The 24728-nt window shown below is 38.1% G+C and overlaps 1 pseudogene; it reads right to left on the reverse strand.

Moving 5' to 3' along the window:
- Positions 1-3746: 3746 nt before the first annotated feature.
- Positions 3747-17227, reverse strand: LOC118929196 (olfactory receptor 7G2-like; annotated as a pseudogene).
- Between the last annotated feature and the right edge of the window lie 7501 nt (positions 17228-24728).

The following is a 24728-nucleotide window of genomic DNA, read 5'->3' on the forward strand; positions in this document are numbered from 1 at the left end:
AGCTACAGAGAGGGACTGAATGCTGATCCAAATGTCCCTCCTGTGGTGCAGGCAGGGGAGATGAGGATGATGATTATAGGAGACAGAGAAATACTAGCCAGTGACAGAAGAATAAGTCCAAAATAATGTGATGTTTAAAGAAGATAAGGAAAAGTATCTTAGTAAGAAATGAACTGAATCAGACGTATTTCCAAAGCAGAAATATTAATGGCCCACAAGCATATGAATATGTGCTCCAAATCACTAATCATTAGAAAATGCAAATAAATACCCCAGTCAATATCCCTCACACCAGTCAGAATTGCCACTCTCCAAAAGATGACAAATAAAAACGTTTGGTGAGGATGTAGAATAATGTGAAACCTCCTGCACTATTGGTGGAAATGTAAACTGGTAGAGCCCCTGTGAAAAGCAGAGTGATCCTTCCTAAAAGAGTTAAAAACAGAAGTTCCATATGACCCAGTATTTCCACCTCTATAAAATTACCTGAAGAAAACAAAATCCATGATTTAAAGATATATGCAACCCCATGTTTACTGCCATATTATTTACAATAGTGAAGGTATGGAAGCAATCAAAGTGTCCATAAATAGATGAATGGATAAAGAGGATAGGGTACATATACAAAATGGAATATTAAGCAGCCATAAAGAAGAAAGAAATCCTGTAATTTGCAAAAATATGAGTGGATCTAGAAGGTATTATGATAAGTGTAATAAACGAGGTGGAGAAAGACAAATACCATATGAAATCACTTATTTTTGGAATCTAAAAATAAAATAAAATAAAAAGAACATAACAGCAGCAGATACAGGTGAAAGTAACAATGGTTACCATAGGGGAGACGGGATGAGTGGAGAGAGTGAAGGGGATAAAGGGGCACAAAAATTCTTAATCAAAATATAAGTTGGTCACAGGGATGGTAGCATAGCATGGGTAGTATAGCTAAACATTCTGAAACATCTTTCTATGTTGACAGCTGGTAAGTCTTCTAGTTGGTGTGAGTATTTAATAATATGCGTAACTGTTAAACCACTGTGTTTTCTATTTGAAACCAATATAAGAGTCTATATCAGCTATACTTCAATAAAAATAATAAACTGAATCCATTCTGCTGATAACTCTATTAGGGAAGGATTGAGAACTAAACAATGAGAACTTTGCAAGGTAGAGAAGCTTTTTGACTCTTTAAGAGTCCATGGTGGCCCAATTATTGTTACTATGGGGAGGTAAGAGAAAGGGCCTACTGTCCTACCACATTGATGAGTATCACTCTCTGAGCAGATTCTAATATATGCTCTTTAATCAGTATGGACTAATATGAACAGTTATTTCACTCCCTTTTAGAATTCCATTACTGATGTTTCTCAATTTCATACTACTAGCTTCAAACTATATATCAATATTTTAAATCTTATGGGTTATAAATAAAAATTACAGGGTTTGTAGTCAATAATGTTGCAATTATTATAAAAGTGGGCAACCTGTGGAGCAATGTGCCGTTGTGATTATGACCAAAAATAAAAACCGGACTTGTTAATGCAATAAATTTAGTTTTAGCTGACTGATGTGATACAATAATTAAGACATAGCATATTGGTGCAGAGAAGCTGGCCTATTGTTCTGGAACAGTATCTAGAAAATTATAAATGCATACAGGAGGGGTGTACTTATTACTAACTGGCATAATAGTGAATGGATGGGCGGTTCAATAAAAAGCTCTCAAATGTAAAAACAAATTTGGATTCCTATCTCACATCAAACATAAAAATTAATTTGACCTTCATGCCTCAAATGGAAAAGGCCAAGTACCAGTCCTTTAGACTGAAGTAAGTAGGGATTTCAACATCAAGACCTACTGAACACCAGTCATCATGGAAAATGTAGACATATAAAACTATTTCAAAATTCATCACAATAATGCATTGCAAACATTGTACATAAAGGACATGGAAAATGAGCCACTCACCTAAAGAATAGATTTGCACTGTATAAACTCATAAAGGATGGCTAAGCAATTGAATAAAGAACACATGAATTAATAAGAGAAAGATAAACAACTCCGTGGAAATATCATAGATATGGATTTCAATGGAAATATCATAGGCATGGCTTTCACAGAAGGGGGAAAATAAATGGCCCATAAGTTATGAAAATGCTTACTCTAATAATAACGGAAATATAAATTAATTAAATGATATTTTACAGCCCTTTAACAGAGTGAATAAAAATGTTCTGGTGATTATGTAGAATAGAAGGACCATATAATGTGAGGGTAACTTGGTCCAAATGCTTAGCAACTCTCTTTGAAACTACAAAAGGAGGAAAGATGCATCCCAATAGCCAATAATTCCATTCCAACTATAAAACCATCTCTGATTTATGCCAGGAAATATAGAAGAGACTATTCAAACAACTTTATTCATAAGAGGTAAAACTATTTGCCAAATATTCATCAACAGCATAAAACCTGTCTTTTTTATTGTAACTATATATAATGTTAATAGAGAGCATTGAAAATGAACAAGTATCTACTAAACCCAGCAACATGATTGAATTCTCAGAACTTCAATGAGGAGCATGACACCCAAGAAGAGATATTCATTCATTAAGTTGAAACTTTAATAAGATCAAAAAGAAGTAAACCTTTGTAACACATTGTGTATATATATACATATATATATATATATATATGTATATATACACATGCAAAAGCAATAAAATAAGTAAAAAGCTATAAAAATGACATTATTGTAGGGCAAAACTCTACAATACTAGCAATTAAATGTTGATTGCATCAACCCAGTTTCTCTGCATGGTTACATTGTTCCTGGCTTTTCTCTGTGTCTGGCTGCCTTTCTGTCTATTTTATAAGGATATGTGTGATTACATTTACTGTCTGTACCTCCTGAAAATCCAGCTGAATGTCTTCCACTGAAATGACTCATTTTTCTAAATAAGTACCATTCACCCTAGTGATACAAATTAATATTTATATAATATTAATATTAAATCATATTAAGGAGAATTAGGATGTGGCCTTATATTTTGAAGACCACCATCCAACCCATGACACATATGTCTTCTGTTGACTCTGTGGACAGGTCTAGTATCAACTGACCGAGGGAAGGACAATCAGGTTTCTGCCTCTGGGCATTATGTCCACGAATGACACCTGTATCTGCTTCCCACTGATGAATCTCAAATACCACACAATCATTTCAAACGACTAGGAAAATCTAATTAAATCAACTTTATAGTTAATGAAAATTAGTATAGTGGAAGCTAAAGTAGCCTTGGGAGGGTATGTTTTACAAACGACTACTCTGAGTACTAAATTGGGGTTAGAAAGGCTAGCTGCCTTGCCCCACTGCACGCCTAAATCTGGGATTCAAATGGCGTGGTTGTAACCACAGATCAGACAAAAGCTACTCTCCAGAAATGAACAGAGCCTTGCTTCAAAGCTTTCCCTATACTATCCACCTTCTACAGTGCTCCTTGTTTGGGGGATAATCTACAAAAAAGTCACTAAAATTAGAACCCCTGATTCAGCTTTGCTCCTATGGACCGTGAGCAAAGAAACTGAGTTTAGAAAACTCAAGTCATTCTCAAACATCCTGGAGCTGGACAAAAAGTATCATCACATTTCAAGCCCATGTTGGCACGCATGTGGCCATCATGTGATCTGATCATCTTAGAGCCTCATGGTGGTGGAAAAACAGGCATGTTGCTCACTAAAAATCCTGTCACGTTGAATCATTCAAGAAAAACAAGCCGAAAGCAGGTGACCCCATTAAAGACAGATGTATCCTAGTAATTATTTTCCTTAAGGCCCCTTTCATGTCCCTGTTCCTCAGGCTGTAGATGAAGGGGTTCATCATCTGGGGAACCATGACATACATCATTGAGGCCACTGCAGCCTTCCTGGAAGAGTCAGTAACTGCATAACTAATGTACACCCCAAAACCTGTCCCATAGAACAAGGAGACAACTGAGAGGTGAGACCCACAGGTGAAAAAAGCTTTACACTTACCCTCCACTTAGGGCATTCTCAAAATGGAAGAGAGAATTTGAGTATAAGAAAAAATGATCCCAGATACAGGAACACCCCCAAATAGGCTGCCTACAGAATATATCAGGAAATTATTGATGAGAGTGTCAGAGCAGGCCAGCTTGATGACCTGAACAAGTTCTCAGAAGAAGTGGGGAATTTCCCCATTTGTGCAGAAGGACAGCCTCATTGCCATCAGGTTGTGGAGCAGGGCATCCGCGATGCTGAGGAGCACAGAGAGCAGAATAAGCATAGCACAAAGTTGGGGAGTCATGATGACCGAGTACCTCAGTGGATGGCAAATGGCCACATAGCAGTCATAGGCCATTGCTGCAAGGAGACAGTTTTCAAAACCAAAAAAAAATAGGACAAAACCAATCTGGGCAATGCAGCCAATGCAGAGAATGTGCTGATTCTGTGCTTGGATGTTCACCAGCAACTTGGGGATGGTGGTTGTGCTTATGCAGATGTCATCCAGGGACAGGATGCGGAGGAAGGAGTACATGGGGGTGTGAAGGTTGGGGTCAGAGCCGATGGCCAGGATGATGAGTGGGTTCCCCAGGATGGTGACAAGGTACACAGACAGGAACAGCCCAAGGAGGAAGGGTTGTAGTTCTGGATCATCTGTCAATCCCAGGAGGAGGAATTCTGGAACATCTGTGTGATTCATGTTCTTGATGAATCTGATATAAAAGGGACAGCGAAAAAAAATAGTTCCTGTTCTAACAGCAACAACATCAACTGGGAACTTGTTAGAAATGAAAATTCTTTGTACGACTAAAGCCTTACTGTGGATAAACTCAGGGGTGAGGACCAGAAATGTATGTTTCAACAAGCACTCCAGATGAATTTGAAACATGCTAATATTTGAAAATCAGTGCTTAAATAAAAATAAACAGTACCCTCTATGTATATTGTGAACCAAGATGAATATTCAGATCTGTCCCTCTGCTAATTTCTCCCTACATCACCATCTCTCACACTATTTCTTTCCTGTCTTCCTATTACACACCCAAATATTTACTGATCACCAAAACCATTTTGCACAATGTGCCAAGTGCTGAGACTGACACCAAGAATAAGACATGGCATTTCCATTAGAAATATCCCATGCCTTCAAACAAACAGAAGGACAAGAATAATGTTATGAAATCTGCATCTAGAACAATGGACCCCAATATTTGGACTTTTTCAGAATCATCTGAAGGACTGGTCACATTACAGATGCATTTTACATACTGTGATCCCATTTACCCATGAAGACACTTGGGTCAGATGAGGCTAGGTCATGGACAGGAAGTTCCGTCGATGCACAGCAAAGACTGGGTCTCAGTTTAGACCACCTGTCTGCTGAGTTGACTCGCTTGAACAGTCTCTGTTAATGCCCCTGATGACACAGACTCAGCATTTATTATCACACAGGTTTCATAATTTCCTTTAACACTTTTAGCATTTTCATTCTGAACAATACCTGAAATTTTTCCATTTCTTGTAAAATATGTCTACCTCTACCCATGAAGTAGCACACAGCAGGTCATGGCATCCATTCAATTATACGCTCCGCTCCTGGCAACGAGAAGAAATGTCAATCAACTTGAAGCTCTTAAGATGGACCAGTTGAAATGGTCCTCATCTGCCATAGTGGTTCATTCTACAAGAAGCAGAGCACTATGTCAGTGAGATTCTCTGTCTCATCCTAAGTGGATGTCTTGCCCTAAGGTGACAGTGTCATATCGTTAATAAAGCAGTTAAATCTGAGAAAGAATGAACTGTATTGGGATACAGGAAAATAAGAACAATCTGTTGCTCCAAAGAAGACTGAGACAACATAATGCAGAAATACATGCCACTTACAAGCCAATCAAGTGTCCTACAGTGTGGTCTCTTTGAAGCTGTGGTCCTCGCTCTCCTGGGGAGCCTGCAGTGGCTGCAACAGCCTTTATCATTTGGAGGATTACTTGAACTCAAACAGTAATTTCAGTCCAGACCAGCACTTGCTTTTTGAACTAGGAACATTGTCTCTGCAGAGGCCTCGTGTCCTCACTTGTGTAACAGGAACCCTCATCAGACCTTATGGGGATGTTGCAATGGTGATGATGAATAGAAACACATCCAGCATGGCAGTCAACACAGGGCACCCCCACCCTGATATTTCCTGTCATGGTTCTCTTTTTTCTGCCATGAACAGCAGCCCCAGGAATGTTTCACTCATCAAAAGAAAGCAATGGGCTCGGCAAGTGGAAGAAAAACAATCAAAAAGAACATCCCAACTCTGACAACAGCAAATTTCACGGAAGGAATTAAAAGCTGAGACTCCAGTTGGGAACCTTTATCATGTAAGAAAGGAATGAAGGTGACATTGGTGATGTCGTTATTCATCTGGCAAGAACAGGGGATGAAATACACAGCAATTTAAATGAATTAAATAACAAAAATAATTAGGTATTGGAATGAACACAAATAACAAAAACCTACAGGAGAAAAAACACATATGACAGAAATCCTACAGCATGAGAAATTTTAAAATATTTCTTGATCCTAAACACATGGTTTTATTTTTATTATGAATCATTCAAGTGAAAGAAAATCACAAATACACCAGTGGAGATCTTGGTACCAACCAGTCAACGTTATCAAATTCACTTATATCAACATTACTAGGTGTTTTTATTGCAATATTTAATACAGATATATTTGAAGTCCCTATATCATGTATTTATACAATCTTGATTCTTTTACTTCCACAAGGAACCATGACACTAACTTGATATACAGGATTCCTCTGCATTTTTTACTATATTTAATATTATGAGACCACAAAAAATTGCACTGTTTTGAATTTTAAAACCTTTTTGTGAATATTACCACACCGGATATGTCATTTGCAGTTGGCTCTCTCATGTAATTTATTTCTTGATTAATTTGGTATTTAGTCCAGCTGCATTAATATAAAAACAAGACAATAATCAACTGTATTTAAATTTTAAAAAAGGAAAAAATTTGAAACAAAACCCCAGGAATGATCTTACAATACAGTTACATCACAATTTATTTCTCCATGTCCTAATAGAAATTATGCTTACTGCCTCTCTCTATATATATAATTATGCATGCAGATACAGTCCAAAGTCATGCATGAGGGAAACCATTGTGTTCAAAGTAGGATGGCTCTATAAGTGGGAGAGGAGAGAAGGTAATTCAATAGGGGCATCTTCTGTAGGCATATTATTGTGTTATTTTATATAAAAACTTGATGGCAATATAATACAATGTCAGCATTCACTCATTCTATACTGATGTGAGTGAGGGGTGGGCATATGCCTTATAAAAATCACAATATCTTTTCTTTGTGTTGCTGATGTAATAAGTTATAAAAAAGAAAAGAAAAGGAAACAAATAAGAAATAACACTGTTTTGGCTGCTTTTACTTAAAATATTTGGTAGTTTTTTAAAGAACAGGTGAGACTAGAAAGGGACTAGAAATCCCAGTTTCTTGGGCCACCCTCTTATTCCCCAGATTGGCTATGGGGACAATACAACAGGTGTTCTACACAATCATGTTATGAAGAACCAGGAAAGAGAATCAAAGGTAAATATCAGCAAAGCATTTCCGTGTCACCACCCCAAGAATTGAAGTAAATATGAGAAAATTTCACAGAAATCCTGCCTGAGACAGGACAGATTTTGGCTCTGGAGGAAATGCACCCTAGAGAATGGGGTTAGGACACCAGGAGAATGAAGGCGAGGGAGTACTGGTGCCACGTGGGATATGCAAATCCCATATATGGGATGTCCAGGTTGGTGATAGACAGTGAGGCCACAGCTCCATGGCCTACTGGGTTCTCATCATTTTAAGCATGAAACCTCCTTAGTGCCTCCATGGGAAGGAATTTTGGTAGAACAACGGCCCTTATTTCCAGTGCATTAACTCAGGGACTTGGGTTACCTAGTTGGCTTCACTGAGGAGTGATGTGTGGTGCATCCCCTGAAAGTGGATAATGGAGGTCTGTCCTCAGGAAGGGCAGACAGCATGACAGAGGCCCATGGCTCATGATGAAGAAGGAGCATCCCAGGGAGGAGCCTCAGGTGTGTTGTTTGCTGACTCAGTGGGGTGGTTGTGTGAGGTGGTCGGTCACAGGCTGACTCTCTGTCTCCCTGGGGGCTCAATATCCCAAGTCCTCATTAGCCAAGCCAATTTAGTGTCATTCTGATCCCAGATCAGTGCAAACCCTTACAGACCAAATCTATAGACAGTAGGAATTCAGTATGGATGCGTTAAAACTATTTTTTACCCACCTGTGTCTGTTTACCTGGCTTCACTTGCCTTGCATCTATACACACACACTATTCTCTAATTCTGTGTTCTTCTCATAGTTACAAACAAAGGCATCTTTGTTTCTGTAGGGACCAAGAGCAGGCTGCCCCCAAGAAGTGCCACTGGGACTTGCATATTGTCTCAGAGCTGAAAGCAATTAAGGCCCAAAAGACTCAGAATGAAACTTGACCTCTCCCCTCAGTTTAAGAAAAATATTTTTCTGGGTATTTTTTATTGAAGTATCATTGATATACAGTATTATACTGTACAATGTAGTGATTTGACAGTTATTTACATTATTAAATGCTCACCTGATTAGAGCATAAAAACAATTTAGATGGAGCACCTACCCTAGTAGGACAGCCATCCCCATAGGTAACTACATTCTAATGTTAATAAGGGGTGGTAGACAGGAAAGGGTGTGGCTAGGCGGTAACATCCCTCTCTGTGTGTCATGATTTCTGTGTTGCCCTGCAAACACTTGTTTGCCAAATATTTAATCTTTCATACCCCTGTGCCTGCCTCCTTTCTCCTTTGCAATCTCAGACCCCTCCCCTCTTCTCCTTCCTTCAGAATGACATATAGACCCATGGTCCTTACTGTCTTTAGCATTTGTAGCTATGAACTCCTCCTACATATGAAATTAAACTTTGTTTTTTCTCCTGTTATTCTGTCTCCTGTCAATTTGATTCTTAAATAAGAATAAGAACCTTGAGAAATAGAGGAAATTTCTTCCTCCCCACATTCCAGAAAAGGCTCCATGGGAAATCTGAACCGACCTCACTGTTGACTTGGAGGGTGCATAAAAAGAATCCCAAGTCCAATTTTAGGTGGGAAAACATACTTTTTTTGGTGGGTACAAATATTGATAAATACAGTTAAGGTGTTTTAAGCAATGTTTCTTAGTAAGAGTCACAAGGCACCATCAAAAATACATTGCCATCTAACATTAAGTTTTCATAAAGAAATAAAAGAACACATGTATATGGGAATTCCTCCCTCCCTCCCACTTTATTTTCCACATTCTTGATAATGTTTCCCTTCCCAGAGGGTACCACTACATTGACCTTGATATGCGATATTTCCCCCTGCATTTTCAGTATATTTCATGTGAAAGTTCGAGGGGGTTCAGTAAACACTACTCCAAATATGGTATCTTTGCATATCAAAAATTTTAACCAAAGGAGGTTCTTAAAATATCAGAACCAAGAAGTTCACTCGGACATTCTCCAGCATGTTTTCCCTGAAACAGGTCATGAAACCTTCATGTGAGCCCTCCCGGTCGGCAAAGGCAGCGAGTATCCTTGTGTCCAAAGGCAAAGGGCACAGAGAAGGGCTCTGAGAAAGGCGGCCTGCTTGGTGCCCCCCATTCCCTCTGACCTCTCGTACTTTCACAAGGCTTTCCACACTTCTTCAGACCTAGCACTCAGATAATCATGTCTAACTGTCTCTTCTGGTCTTCATTTCCTGTGAATTCCCCCACATCACATAAAACATATGTTAAATAAATGTGTATTCTTCTTTCCTAGTAATCTTTGTCACAAGATTAGACCCACCTATCAACAGGAAAGAAAGAGAGAACTCGGATATAAGTGCATGCATATATGGTCAATTATTATACGATAAAGGAGCCATGAATATAAAATGGTCAAAAGATTGCCTTTCAATTGTTGTTGGGAAAACAGCTACATGTAAGAGAAGGTAATTGGATTACTGCCTAACTCCATACACAAAGGTCAACTCAAAATGGATCAAGGACCTGAATGCAGGATATTTAACCACAAAGCTCTTAGAAGAAAGCCAAGGAAAACATGTCTTGATCAAAAGTATAGAGCAATATTTTTCCAGACACATTTCCTCAGGTAAGAGATGCATAACACAAAGTGAACAAGTAGGAATACATCAAACTAAAAAGGTTCTGCACAGCAAAGGACACCATCAACAGAAGAAAAGGTAAACTACAATATGAGAGAATACATTCATTAATGATTTCCATAAGGAAAACACGGTAAATATACACAATTGAATTTTATTCCACCATGAAGAAAGAAAGAAATCCTGCCATATGCAACAACATAGATGGTTCTGGAGGGTATTATGCTAAGTGAACAAGTCAGGTGGAGAAAGACAAATACCATATGATTTCACTTATTTCTGGAATCGAAAATCAAAACAAAAAAATTATAGTAGATTTATTGCAGTAGACACAGAGAAGAGACTGGTGGTTACCAATGGGGAGTGGCTGGGGTGAGTGGAAAGAGATAGTGAAGGGGATAAGCAGCACAGAAATTCTCAATCATAATATAAGTTGGTCACAGGGATTGTAGTATATCATTGATTCTGCAACATCTTTTTATGTTGACAGATAGTAACTCTACTAGTTGGGGTGAGGATTTAGTATTTTGGGTAACTGCTGATGCACTGTGTTTTCTACTTGAAACCAATATAAATTGTGCATCTACTATACTTCAATAAAAAATATATAATAAACTGAATCAATGATAATAAGTCAACAAGGGAAGAATTGAGAATTAAACAATGAGTTTTTAACAATGTAGAGAAACATGATGATTCTTTAAGAATACATGGGTGGAACAAATTATTCCTACTGCAGGTATATAAGTGAACGGCCTCCTCCCCTACCATCTTGTTGATATAATTCTCTAAGCACACACTAGTATGTACTGTGTAATCAGTATGGACTAAGCATGAACAGATATTTCACTATCATTGTAGAATTCCACAACCAATGTTTCCCAATTTCATAATAGTTGCATCCACATATAGCTTACAGGCTAAAGATAAAAATTATGGGTCTTGTAGTCAATAATGTTGCAGTAAATATCACATTGTCATAAAAGTGGTTATCCTGTGGTACAATATACTATTGGGATTCAAAATAAAATTGGAAATGGGACTCATTTGTTACCACAATAAATTCAGTTTAAGCTGACTGATGCGATACAATAATTGAGAAATACGATATTGGTGCAGGATAACTATACGGCCTCCTGTTCTGAAAACAACATCTAGAAAAATACCAATGCATAGAAGAGAAATATACTTATTACTGATTGACATTATGGTGAATGGATGGACATTGTAATAAAAATGTTTCAGACATAAAACAAATCTGGATTTCTAACTCACACCAAACATAAAAATTAATTTCACATAGCTTTATGACTCATGTAAAAGGCAAAAATATCTGTCCTTTAGAATTCACTAAGTAGGGATTTCAACATGAATGCCTATTGAGCAAAATCATCAGGGAAAATACTGACAAATTAACTATTTCAAAACTCAGCATAATTATGCATCATAAATATTGGACATAAAGTACATGAAAAATGAGCCACTCACATAAGGAATAGATTTCCTACGCATAAACTCAAAAAAGATGGCTATGTCAATTGAATAAAGACCTCTTTATGTATAAGAAAATGATAAACATCTCCATGTAAATATGACAGATAATATATATATGACAGACACTGTACATGACAGACTTGGATTTCAATGAAATTATGACAGGTCATGGATTTCACACAAGGGGAAAAATAAATGGCCCATATATGTGAAAATGTTTCCCGTCATAATAAGAGAAATATAGGTTTATTAAATATTTCTCAACACATCATCAGATGAATGAAAATGTTTTGGTGATGATGTAGAATAGCTGGAACATACAATGTGTGGGTAAATTGATCCAGCTGCTCAGGAAAACTCCTGGGAACTACAAAAAGGAGGGAAGATACTCCCAATAGTCAATAATCCCACCCCAGCTATAAAACATTCTCTGATTTATGCCAGGAGATATGGAAGAGAATATACAAACAGTTTATTCATAGTAGGAGAAAGTATTTCCCAAAAATGTAATCAGCATCAGAAACCCTATCTCTTTTTATCATAACCATATGTAATATAAAGAGGACTGAAAATAAACAAATAGTTGCTAAACACAATAACACGTATGAATCTCAGAGGGACAATGAGGAGAATAACAACCAAGAAGTGATATTCATTCATTGATTTGAAACATTAACAAGGTCATAAAGAAGCAATTCTCAATACATTCTACACATGTACATGCAAAAGCAATAAAAAGATGCATAAAGCTAAATACATGACTTTTTTGTAAAGCAAAACGTACAATATGAAAATTAAGTATTGGCTGCCCCAAATTGATTTCTCTGCATGGTTACACTGCTCGCATCTTCTCTCTGTGTCTTCTCCATATCAGTCTGTATTTTAGAGACACATGATTACATTCACTGTCCATCCCTCCAGATAATCCAGCTGAAGGTGCCTCACTGAAAATTTTCTTTTTCTAAATAAGTACCACGGATTCTAGTAGTATCATATAAATTCATATTTATATGATACCACAGTAAGGAGAATTAGGATGTGATGATATATCTTGAAGACCAGCATTCACTCATGACATATACATCTTCTGTTGATGTGATGCAAAGGTACAGAGTCAACTTAAAAAGGAGAGGACAGTCAGGTTTTTGTCTCTGGCCATTATGTCCAAGAAAGACACCTGTATCTGCTTCCCACTGATGAATCTCAAATATGGCACAATCATCTCAAACCACTCAGATAATCTAATTGCATCAATTTTATATTTAATGAAAATTAGTATAGTGGAGGCTAACGTAGACTTGGAGGGTATGTTTTAAAAATGACTAGTCTGAGTACTAAATTGGGGTTTGAAAGATTAGCACCCTTGCACAACTGCACACCTAATTCTGGGGTGCAACTGGCATGTTCGTAACCACAGATCAGACAAAAGCTAGTCTCTAGAAATGACTGCAGTCTGCCTTCAATCCCTTCCCTATCCTATCCACTTTCAACAATTTTCCTCATTTGGAGAGCAATCGACAAAAAAAATCACTAAACTAGAACCCCTGACTCAGCTTTGGTTGTATGGGTCCCGAGCAAAGAAACAGAGTTTAGAAAACTGAGGTCATTCTCAATCATCCCGGAGCTGGACAAAAGATATCATCACAACACAAGCCATTGCTGAGATGCACGTGGCCATGGAGTGATCTGGTAATGTTAGAGCCTCATGGTGATGGAAGAAACAGGTATCTGGCCCACCCAGGAATCCAGTGACTTTGACTCATACAAGATAGAAAATTCCATAGCAGGTGAACGCATTAGAGGCAGATGTATCCTACTGATTATTTTCATCAAGGCCCCCTTCATGTCCCTGTTCCTTAGGCTGTAGATGAAGGGGTTCATCATCTGGGGAACAACGACTTACATCATTGAGGCCACTGCAGCCTTCTTGGAAGAGTCAGTAACTGCAGAGCTAATGTACACCCCAAAACCTGTTCCATAGAACAAGGAGACAACTGAGAGGGGAGACTCACAAGTGGAAAAGGCTTTACGCTTACCCTCCACTGAGGGCATTCTCAAAATGAAAGAGAGAATTTGAATATAAGAGAACATGATCCCACATACAGGAACACCCACAAATAGGCTGCCTACAATATATATCAGGAAGTTATTGATGAGGGTGTCAGAGCAGGCCAGCTTGATGACCTGAGCAAGTTCACAGAAGAAGTGGGGGATTTCCCAGTTTGTGCAGAAGGACAGCCTCAGCGCCATCAGACTGTGGAGCAGGGCATCCCCAGTGCTAAAGAGCAGACCAGAAAAGTATGTTTCAACAAGCCCTCCAGATGAACTTCAAACATGCTAATGTTTGAGAATCATTGCTTAAATCAAAACAAACCTCTATGTATATTTTGAACCCAGATGAGTATTCAGATCAGTCCCTCTCTGCTAATTCCTCCCTCCATCACCATCTCTGACTCTATTTCTTCCTGTCTTCCCATAACTGACCCAAAATTTTAGAGATCACCAAATCCATATTCCACATTGTGCCAAGTGCTGACACTGACACCAAGAATGAGACATGGCATTTCCTTTAGAAATATCCCATGCCTTCAAACAAACAGAAGGAGAAAAATAATGTTATGACATCTGCATCTAGAACAATGGTCCCCAGTACTTGGAATTCCTCAAAATCATGTGTAGTACTGGTCACATTACAGATGCTTTAGTACATGCTATGTTCCCGTTTACCCATGAGGACACTTGGGTAAGTTGATGCTAGGTCATGGACAGGAAGTTTGGTCAGTGCACGCTAGGACTGGGTCTCAGTTTAGACCACATGTCTGCTGAGTCGACTCTCTTGAACAGTCTCTCCTAATGCCCCTGATGAAAAAGAACCAGCCTTTATTATCATACAGATTTCACAATTTCATTTAACACTTTTAACATTTTAATTCTGAGCAATGTCCAAACTCTTTTCCAGCTCCTGCAAGGTATGTCTACCTCTACCCATGAATTAGCATGTAGCAGGTCCAGGCATCCGTCCAAGTATATGCTCAGCTCCTGGCAAAGAGAAGAAGTGCTGCCTATCAACCTGAAACTCGTAAGACGCTCTGGTTGAAACTGTCCTCATCTGCCTTAGTGGTTCATTCTACAAGAAGCAGAGCAATATGTCTGTGAGATTCTCTGTCTCATACTAAGAGGATTTGTTTCTCCTAAGGTGACAGTGTCATATCATTAAGAAAAACAGTTAAATCTGAGAAAGAATGAATTGTATTGGCATATAGGAAAACCACAATCTGTAGGTCCTTGAAGGTCAGACAAGACAAAGCTGAAATATCTGCTATTTACAAGGCAATCGAGTGACCTACAGGATGGTCTCTGTGAAGTGGTGGTCCTCACTCTCTTGGGGAGCCTGCTGTGGCCACAACAGTGCTTATCATTTGGAGGATTACTTGAACTCAAACAGTGATTTCAGTCCAGACCAGCACTTGCTTTGTGAACTGAGAACATTGTCTCTGAAGAGGCCTCGTGTCGTCACTTGTGTAATGGGAAGTCTCAGCAGACCTTATGGGCATGTTGCAATGATGAGCGATGAATAGAAACACATCCAGCATGGCAGTCAGCACAGGGCACCCGCATCCTGACATTTCCTATCATGGTTCTCCTTTTCTGCCATGAACAGCAGCTCCTGGCATGTCTCACTCATCAGAAGAAGGCAATGGGCTTGGCAAGAGGAAGAAAACAATCAAAAAGAACATCCCAACTGTGACAACAGCAAATTTCAGGGAAGAGATTACGAGCAGAAAGTCCAGCTGGGAACCTTAATCATGCAAAAAGGGAATTAAGGAAACATTGGTGGTATCATTATTCATCTGGCAGGGACAGAAGATGTACTTCACAGCACTTTAGATGAGTCAAGTAATAAAAATAAATAGATACAGGGTTGAACACAAATAATGAAAACCTATTGGAGGAAAACATGTATGATGAAAGTCTATACATGAGATATTTTAGACATTTTCTAATCCTGCATAGATGTGCTTATTTTTGTTATGAATTATTCAAGAGAAACGAAAGTACAAAGACACCAATAAAGAGCTTGGTACCCACAAGTCAACATTATCAAAGTCAGACACATCATAAAAATTTAATTTTATTACTACATTTAATAGTTATACTTGAAGAGCCTGTATCATGTATTTACACAATCCTAATTATTTTACTCCCCTGAGGAACCACAACTCTAACTGGATATACAGGTCTCAACTGTAATTTTTACTACATTTAATATTATGATGCCACAAAAATTGCACAATTTTGAATTTTAAGAGCTATTTGTGAACATGACCCCACTGAATGTGTCACATACAGTTGGCTCCTTGTGTAAATTTTTTTTATTACTCTCGATATTCAGTTCAGCTCCATTAATTTTAAAACCAGACAGAAGTTTACAATTTTAATTGTAAACAAAAGAAAAGTTACAAAATTTAGAAAACCAGGAAGTGACTTACTATATAGATACATCACAATTTGTTTGTCCATTCCCTACTTGACAAGAATTACAGTAACTGCCTTTTATTCTTATGTATATTTATGACATAGGTACAGTCAAAAGCCATGCAAGATGGAAGCCATATGTTTAAAATAATATGCCTCCAGGAAAGGAAGTGGGGAAAGAGACGGGAATCCAGTAGGGGCGCCTTCTGCAGTCATATTGTTTTGTTATTTTATATAAAAACCTGAAGGCGATACAACAGAATATCAGCATTAATGCACTAGGATGATGTTAGGGGTGGGCATATGGGTTTTTAAAAATCACCCTCTCTCTTTTGATGCTGCTGTCCTAATGTATGAGGAATAAAATAAAATTAAAATTAAATAAACAACACTTTCTCTGCTGCTCTTATTTAAAGTACATGGCAGGTTTACAGAGACCAGATGGACCAGCAGACAGCCTGCCCATTCTCGATGGGAATAAGACAGCAGCTATTCTACACACTCAAATTATTAAGAACCAGGAAAGGGCATCAACGGTAAATATCAGCAAAGATTCTCCATTCCCCCACCACAAGGACTGAAGTAAATATCAGAAAAAATAAACGTCATCCTGTCTGAGAAGGGGCAGCTTTTGCCTCTGGAGGCGGTGCACGCTAGAGGTGGGGATAGGAGGTCCGGAGAATGAAAGCCAGGGAGCACTGGTGCCATGTGGGCTATGAAATCCCATATATGGCGTGTCCGGTGTGCTGATAGGCAGTGAGGACAGAGCTCCACGGCCTACTGAGTTCTGATCATTTTAAGCATGAACTCACCTCGCTGCTTCCACAGGAAATAATTTTGCTAAAACACCACCTCTTATTTGCAGTGCATTAACTCAGGGACTTGGATTACCTGGTTCGCTTCACAGAAGAGTGATGCTCGATGCAGCCCCTGGATGTGGAAGATGGAGGTCTGTCCTCAGGAAAGGCAGACAGCCTGACCGAGGCCCCTGGATCTTGATCAAGGAGGACACCCATGGGAGGGGCCTCAGGTGTATGGTTCCTGACTCGGCGGAGCTGTCAGGTGAGGTGGCCACAGACAGAGTGTGCAGTCTATATCCTCGGGGGCTCAATACCCTGGGGGCTCAGTATCCCAAGATCCTCATTAGCCAGGCCTATAGTGTCATTCTGATCCCAGAGCAGTGCAAACCCTTACAGACCAAGTCTATAGACAGTAGGAATTCTGGATGGCTGTGCCCCTACTATCCACTTCTCCCCACCTGTGTGTGTTTACCTGACTCCACTTGCCTTGCATCTATACACACACACTATTCTCTAACGAATTTAGTTACAAACAAAGGTATCTTTGTTTCTCTAGGCGCCAAGAGCAGGCTACCCACAGGAGGTGCCATTGTGACATGCAGATTGTCTCGGACTTGCAGGCAGCCAAGGCACAAAAGATTCAGAAAGAAACTTGGCACCCCCTCAATTCAATAAAAAGATTTTTCTGGATATTATTTATTATAATTGATACACAATCTTATATTGTACAACATAGTGATTCAATAGTTATGTACATTTTTAATGCTCACCCCAACTAGTGCATAACAATTTATATGGAGTATCTGACCCAGGAGGAGGGCCATTCCCACGGTGAACTGCGGGATAATGTGATCAAGGGGTGGGGGAGAGGGAGGGGTGTGGCTAGCCTGTCACAGTTCCTCTCTGGGTCCCAGGGTTTCTGTGTGGCCAAGCAAACATTTGTTTATCTGACATGTACTCTTTCTTATGCCTGTGAATTGCCTCCCTTTTCCTCTGACGTCTCAGACCCTTACCCCAACTTCCTTATTTTAGGTTGACATTCAGACCTCATGGACCCTGCCTGTCTTCAGAATTTATATGTATGGATTCCTCATATATATGTAATTAATTTTGGTTTTTTCTCCTATATTCTGCCTCACATCAATGATTCTTCAACCAGCTAGAAGAAACTCAAGGTGTGTAGGAAATTTCTTCTTCCTCCACAATATTTCAGAAAAGACTCCGTGATGAACTAAATCAACTTCACTGTTGGCTTGCAGGCTGGATTTCAAGAATCCCAATTCCAATTTTAGGTGTGAAAACATAGATAATGTATGTGGGTAGAAAGCATATAATTATAAATACAGTTAAGACATTTAAAAAAAATTTTTCCTTGTTAGAGCCACTCAGCAAAATAAAAAATATGTTATTTTAAAGTAAGTGTTTTCTTTTTTAAAATGATTTTTATTAAGGTATTATCGATATACACTCTTATGAAGGTTTCACATGAAAAAACAATGTGGTTACTACATTTTCCCATACTATCAACTCCCCACCCATACCCCAATGCAGTCCCTACCCATCAGTGTAGTAAGATGCCACAGAGCCACTATTTGCCTACTTTGTGCTACACTGTTTCCCCATGATCCCCCACACCATGTGTACTAAACAAAACACCCCTCAATCCCCTTCTCCCTTGCTCCCCACTGGCCCTCCCATGCACCTCATCTTTCATAACCACAACTCCTTCTTTGATTCTCTGAGTCTGCTGCTATTTTGTTCCTTCTGTTTTGCTTCATTGTTATAGTCCACAAATGAGGGAAATCATTTGGCACTTGTCTTTCTCCACCTGACTTATTTCACTGAGCATAATGTCCTCCAGATCCATCCATGTTGTTGCAAATTGTAGGATTTGTTTCTTTATTATGACTGAATAGTATTCCATTGCATATACGTACCACTTCTTCTTTATCCATTCATCTACCGATGGACACTTAGGTTGCTTCCATATCTTGGCTATTGTAAAAAGTGCTGCAATAAACATATTAGTGTATATGTCTTTTTGAAAGTGAGAAGTTGTATTCTTCACAACTACCATGATCATGAACAACAAGGAAAGACTGAGAAACTTTCCCAGAGCAGAGGAGACTTAATGACACAGTGTGGTGTCCTAAGTTGATTCTGGAACAGAATAATGTGAAACGTGGTGAAATCCAAATGAAGTCTATAGCTTACTGAACAGTCATGTACCAATAACTTAATTAGTTTTGACATATGTACCATTGTTATTTAAGATGTTACCTTAGGAGAAACTGGATCCCATCTCTACTATCTTTGCAACTTTATTTATAATCCAAAATAAAAACCTTAAAAAATCTCTTCTAATGCAAGACTGCTACTGGTTCATTACAAAATATCAAAATGAAAAAGACCACTATCAGTGTTGGTGAGGCTGAGGGGTAATTAGAACTCTCGTACACTTTGAACATGTGGTTAAGTTGACTTATCACTTTTGGAAAATTGTTTAGCAATATCCACTAAAGTTGAATTGGACCTCCATATCTCCTATGACCCTGCTATTTCAGACCTAGTTAAACTAGATCTTTTTCAGCAGAAAAGGATATATTTACATATGTAATTAATTTTTCCCCTATTATTCTGTCTTATGTCAATATGATTCTTAAACCAGGTAGAAGAAACTGAAGGGGAGGGGGAAATTGCTTCCTAAACAGTATTTCAGAAAAAGCCTCCATGGGGATCTAAACCAACTTCTCTGTGACACTGGATCTCTGGAAGCCCAATTTCAATTTTAGGTGAGAAAACATAGATTATATATGTGGGTAGAAATCATATAATTATAAATACAGTTCAGACACTTTAAACAATGTTTCCTGGAAAGAGTCACTCAACAAAATAAAAAAGGTACTGTTATCTTACATTACGTTTTTATAAAGAAATAAAATAACATGTATATTTGAATTCTCTCCATGCTTCCACTTTATTCTCTACATTTTTGCTAATTTTTTCCTCTCCAGAGAGAACCACTACATTGATGTTAATATGCACTACTCTGTTGTCACAGAAGTGGGATTACAGTGATGGGATGGACTATTAATTAAAAGGTACAGGGTCATAAATATGAATTTTATTCTTTCCTCTCATCAAAAGCAAAACCAAATTGTGGATGGGTTCATGCATCAAATATAAAAGCCAATACTACAAATTTTTCATATTCAAGGAATTAGGGATTTCGTAAAAAAGACATCTTGAGCACAAGGCATAATGGAAAATATTGACAAAGACAACTATATCAAAACTAAGCACTTGTGTTCATTCATAAAACTCTATAAAGGATATGCAAAAGCAAGCCACACATCTAAAGAATCAGCAATGCATATGGATAGGAAGAATCAATATTGTTAAAATGACCATCCTGCCAGAAGCAATTTACAGATTCAAAACAATCTCTATCAAAATTCCAAGAGCACTTTCAATGAACTAGACCAAATAGTTCTAAAATTCATATGGAATCGAAAGAGACTCCAAATAGCCAAAGAAATTCACAGAAAGAAGAACAAAGCTGGGGGGATTACTCTCGTATCTCTAAGCTATACAACAAAGCAATGGTAATTAAAACAATGTGGTACTGGCACAAGAACAGGCCAGTAGATCAATGGACAGAATAGAGAGCCCAGATATAAACCCACAATACATGGCCAATTAATAAATGATAAAGAAATCATGAATATAAAATGGTTAAGACAGTTTCTTCAATAACTGGTATTGGAAAAACTGTATCATTGCCTAACTCCATACACAAAAGTAATCTGAAATGGATCAAAGACCTGTATGTAAACCCTCTAACCATAAAACTCTTAGAAGAAAACATAGGCAGAAATTTTTTGAACGTATGTATGAGCAATATTTTCTTGGACTCAACCCTTTGGGCAAAGGAATTAAAATGGAAAATGAGCAAGTTTGGCTACATCAAATTAAAAAGCTTTTGCATGGCAAAGGACACTATTAGCAGAACAAAAAAGCAACCTGCAATATGAGAGAATATATTCTTTAACAATTTATCTGATAAGGGTTAACATCCAAAATATATAAATAACTCATACAACTCAACAACAAAAAATACCAAATAAAACAATTACTAAATGGGAGGTAGTCCTGAACAGACATTTCTCCAAAGAAGAAACACAAATGACACATGAAAAGATGCTCCTCATCACTAATCATTAGGGAAACGCAAATCAAAGCTACCATGATGTATCACCTCACACAAGTCATAATGGTCGCTATCCAAAAACAAGAAATAACAAGTGTTGGTGATGATTGGAGAAATAGGAACACCAATTACATGTCTTTATGAAGCACAATTTGTTTCCCCAGTGTGATTTTGAAGGATGCCTCTAACAAGATCGTCAGGTAGATACGTGTGAGGAATTCGGAAATCTGACAAGGATGTGAAACCACATTATGGAAAAATCTATAACGTTTTACTGAAAGACACTAAAGAAGATCTAAATTAAGGGACAGAATATTCTAATTCAGGGGCTGATATGCCCAATATGATAGGGATGTCTATCTTCCTCAAATAGCTTTGTAAATTTAAGGCAAATCGGGGATATTATTGCATTTGAGAGCTGACATTGAAATTTATATGAAAGGGCAATGGAGACAGAATATTGGACTTGATGAGAACAAAGTGGAGTTCTTGCCTTACAAGGTATACTATGGAACATCTTACACAGTTAATTACACAGGTAAAAAATAGTAACTGAAATGGTATTGTTCTGAAACGAAAGAAAAATAGTACGAATTAAAAAGATTTTACTGAGGACAGTGAAGGCAAAGCAGGGAAAAGATGATCCCATTCAGAAAATGTCGCTGAAATTATTCTTACATTTAAAAGAAAAAATGAAATTATAGTCTATATTACATCATACTCAAAAACTATTTCAAACTACCAAAACTTAAAAGTCAAGACAAAATGATAAATGCCTAGAAAACAGTGCAAGAAACTATCGACAAGAGGTAATAATTTCTTAAATAGGATAAAAGTATCATTGTAAAAAGTGAGAAGACTGATAAATTTAACTACTTTAGAGCTAAAATGATAATGGATTAATACTCCCCCAAACATAATGACCTCCTACAACTCAACCACAAACAAAAGCCATGACTAATGCACCACGGCTCGGATACACTTTCTCCAGTGATGATAAAGGAAAGGCCACAAGTACATGAAGAGATGCTCAGCATTACTAATCATTAAGCAAGTGCAAATCAAATCTACAAGTGATGCACCCTGATATGCAGTAGGGTGATTGTAGTGTTTTTTTTAAGTAACAACAGAAAAAGTGTCAGCAATGATGGGGAGATGCTGAAACCCTTTGGCAGTCTTCTTGGAATGTAAAATAGTGCAGTTGCTATTGAAAATAGTATATCATTTCCTGAAAAAAAATTACATGTAGAATTATCATATGATCTACTAATTCTACTTCTAGATATATTCCCAAAAATAATGAAAGCGGGGACTTGAACAGATGTTTGTACACCCATGCACATGGCAGCATTATTCACAGTGGCTTCAAAGTAAATACATTCAGAACTTTGTGAATGTCCTGAGTAACTTCCTGGTGCGCTTATATATTACTCAAAAAGCATGAAACAAAAGGAAAATCAGATACATTGGTGTTCATCAAAATTTTAAACTTTTTTGGAAGAATTGGGGACCCTGATCCATTGCTGGTGTGAATGAAAAAATGGTACAGCCACTATGGAAAACAATTTGTGGTTTTCTCAGAAAGCTAAAACAAAGTTATCAGATGACTCAGTAATTTTATTCATGGGTACTTATTCTGAAGAACTGAGATAGGGACTCAAACAGATATTTGTGGATCAATACTCAATGCAGCATTAGTCAGAACTGTCAATACGTGGGAATATCTCATGTTCATACGTTTGGACCATAAAGAAAATGCATTCCACGTATACAAAGGAATATTATTCAGCAATGAAAAGGAATGGAGTTCTGATCTATGTCTCAGTATGTAAGAACCTTGAAAACTGAAATAAGCTAGACATCAAAAGATATATATTGTATGATATGTCAAAAAGAATAATAGAGAACCTAAGTTTGAGTCAGGAGGCTAGGAGGGGGAGCACTACCACTTCACCTCAATTACAGACCCCAACAGAGAAATGATGTGCATTGTATCCCCTACAAGGGATCCACTTGCCCTACACTTCAGCCAGTGGTCAACTGTCATTACCTTGAACCCCTGCTTTTCTTCCAAACAACCCCTCCCAAATTGTCATCCTTCTCCATAAAATAAGGCTCTGCAACTTTCCTAGTTGTATTTGCCTGTAGTTTTGCTCCACCTTCGATGGCCCACATCACAATGCTCTGCTCTACACAAGTAAACACATTTTTTTACAGGTTAAAAGAAAAACACCTGGCTGTTTTATTTTTAAATTTAAATGATTCCTAGACACAGAAATTTGGTTAGAAATGATCAGGGTTTGGAGGGAGGGAAACTGGGAAGTCCAGGCTTCTAAGTTATAGAGTTTCTATTTACGAGGGTACAAAAGATTTGGAAACAGTGTCAGAGTTACAAAATAGAGGGAATGTAACTAATACCATTGAATAAAAACACTTTAACATGGTTAGTGTTTAATTTTAGGTGAGGGAAAGTTCACACACACGCATCCCGCCACATGAAGAATGCATTGGGTATGAACACTTCTGACTCTGGGAATGTGGCATGACTCATCACCTAATCATCTGCTCTTGAGAGTTACATGATGCAGCCTCTGGGAAGGACTAGTTATCGTGTTTGGTGTTAGTCACTGAAGCAAAATGGGACTGAAACTCTGCTGGGTGTGACCCTGGGGACATCAGCTGGCAGATTCTGCTACAGTAAGTATATGGAAAGGATTTGAATGGCAGAAGTGCATTTCCAAAAGGAAAGACAAGCTTACTGATCAGTCAAATGCTTCCTGTCAAATAGCAATAGCTGTAGGACCTGAGGACATCCTTGCAACTACAGATGCAGTGACATTCCCAGTTTCTCACAGAACCTGCTTGGCTGATTGGCAAATGTACCCGTAAGAATAAGGGTCCTCAACAGTCAACATGCTCTTGAGAAAAAAAGGGTACAGAAAATTTTATTTACACATTAATCATCTCTCCTAGAAAACAATATTTTCAATAGTTTGACTACATGTACCTGGAGAAGAATTCTACCTCTTAGGCTGCTTTTTTTTTAATAACTGAAGAATGCTTCAGATTTCAGTTCATATTTCTCAGTAACACAAACCATTGACATAATCTAATCATACCAAGACTACAACTGATGAAACCGAGAATAGTGGATAATGACATCACTCTGGAGAACCAGTTTAATAGAAGGATCAGTCAATAACGACCAAGTTGGGTTAGAAAGACCATCCCCCTTCTCTCCCAGCAGGCCTACGTATGGGGCAAAATCCACACGGTCATAACAACTGGATAAGGCAAAAACTAGTGCCCACCTGGGACCACGGCCCAGCTTACACATCTCTCCGCCCTAACCACCATGTCCCATTTTACTTTGAGAATGTTCTCCCCCAGACACTATACCAACATCCCAGGGCCCAGAATCTCTTTATCAAGCATGGCCCAGAAAACAGAATTTAGAGAGCTGAAATCATCTGTCAATAGTCACAAATTTAGACAGAGAAAAATTGG

The sequence above is a fragment of the Manis pentadactyla genome, chromosome 12, assembly GCF_030020395.1.
Source record: "Manis pentadactyla isolate mManPen7 chromosome 12, mManPen7.hap1, whole genome shotgun sequence".
Lineage (NCBI taxonomy): Eukaryota > Metazoa > Chordata > Mammalia > Pholidota > Manidae > Manis > Manis pentadactyla.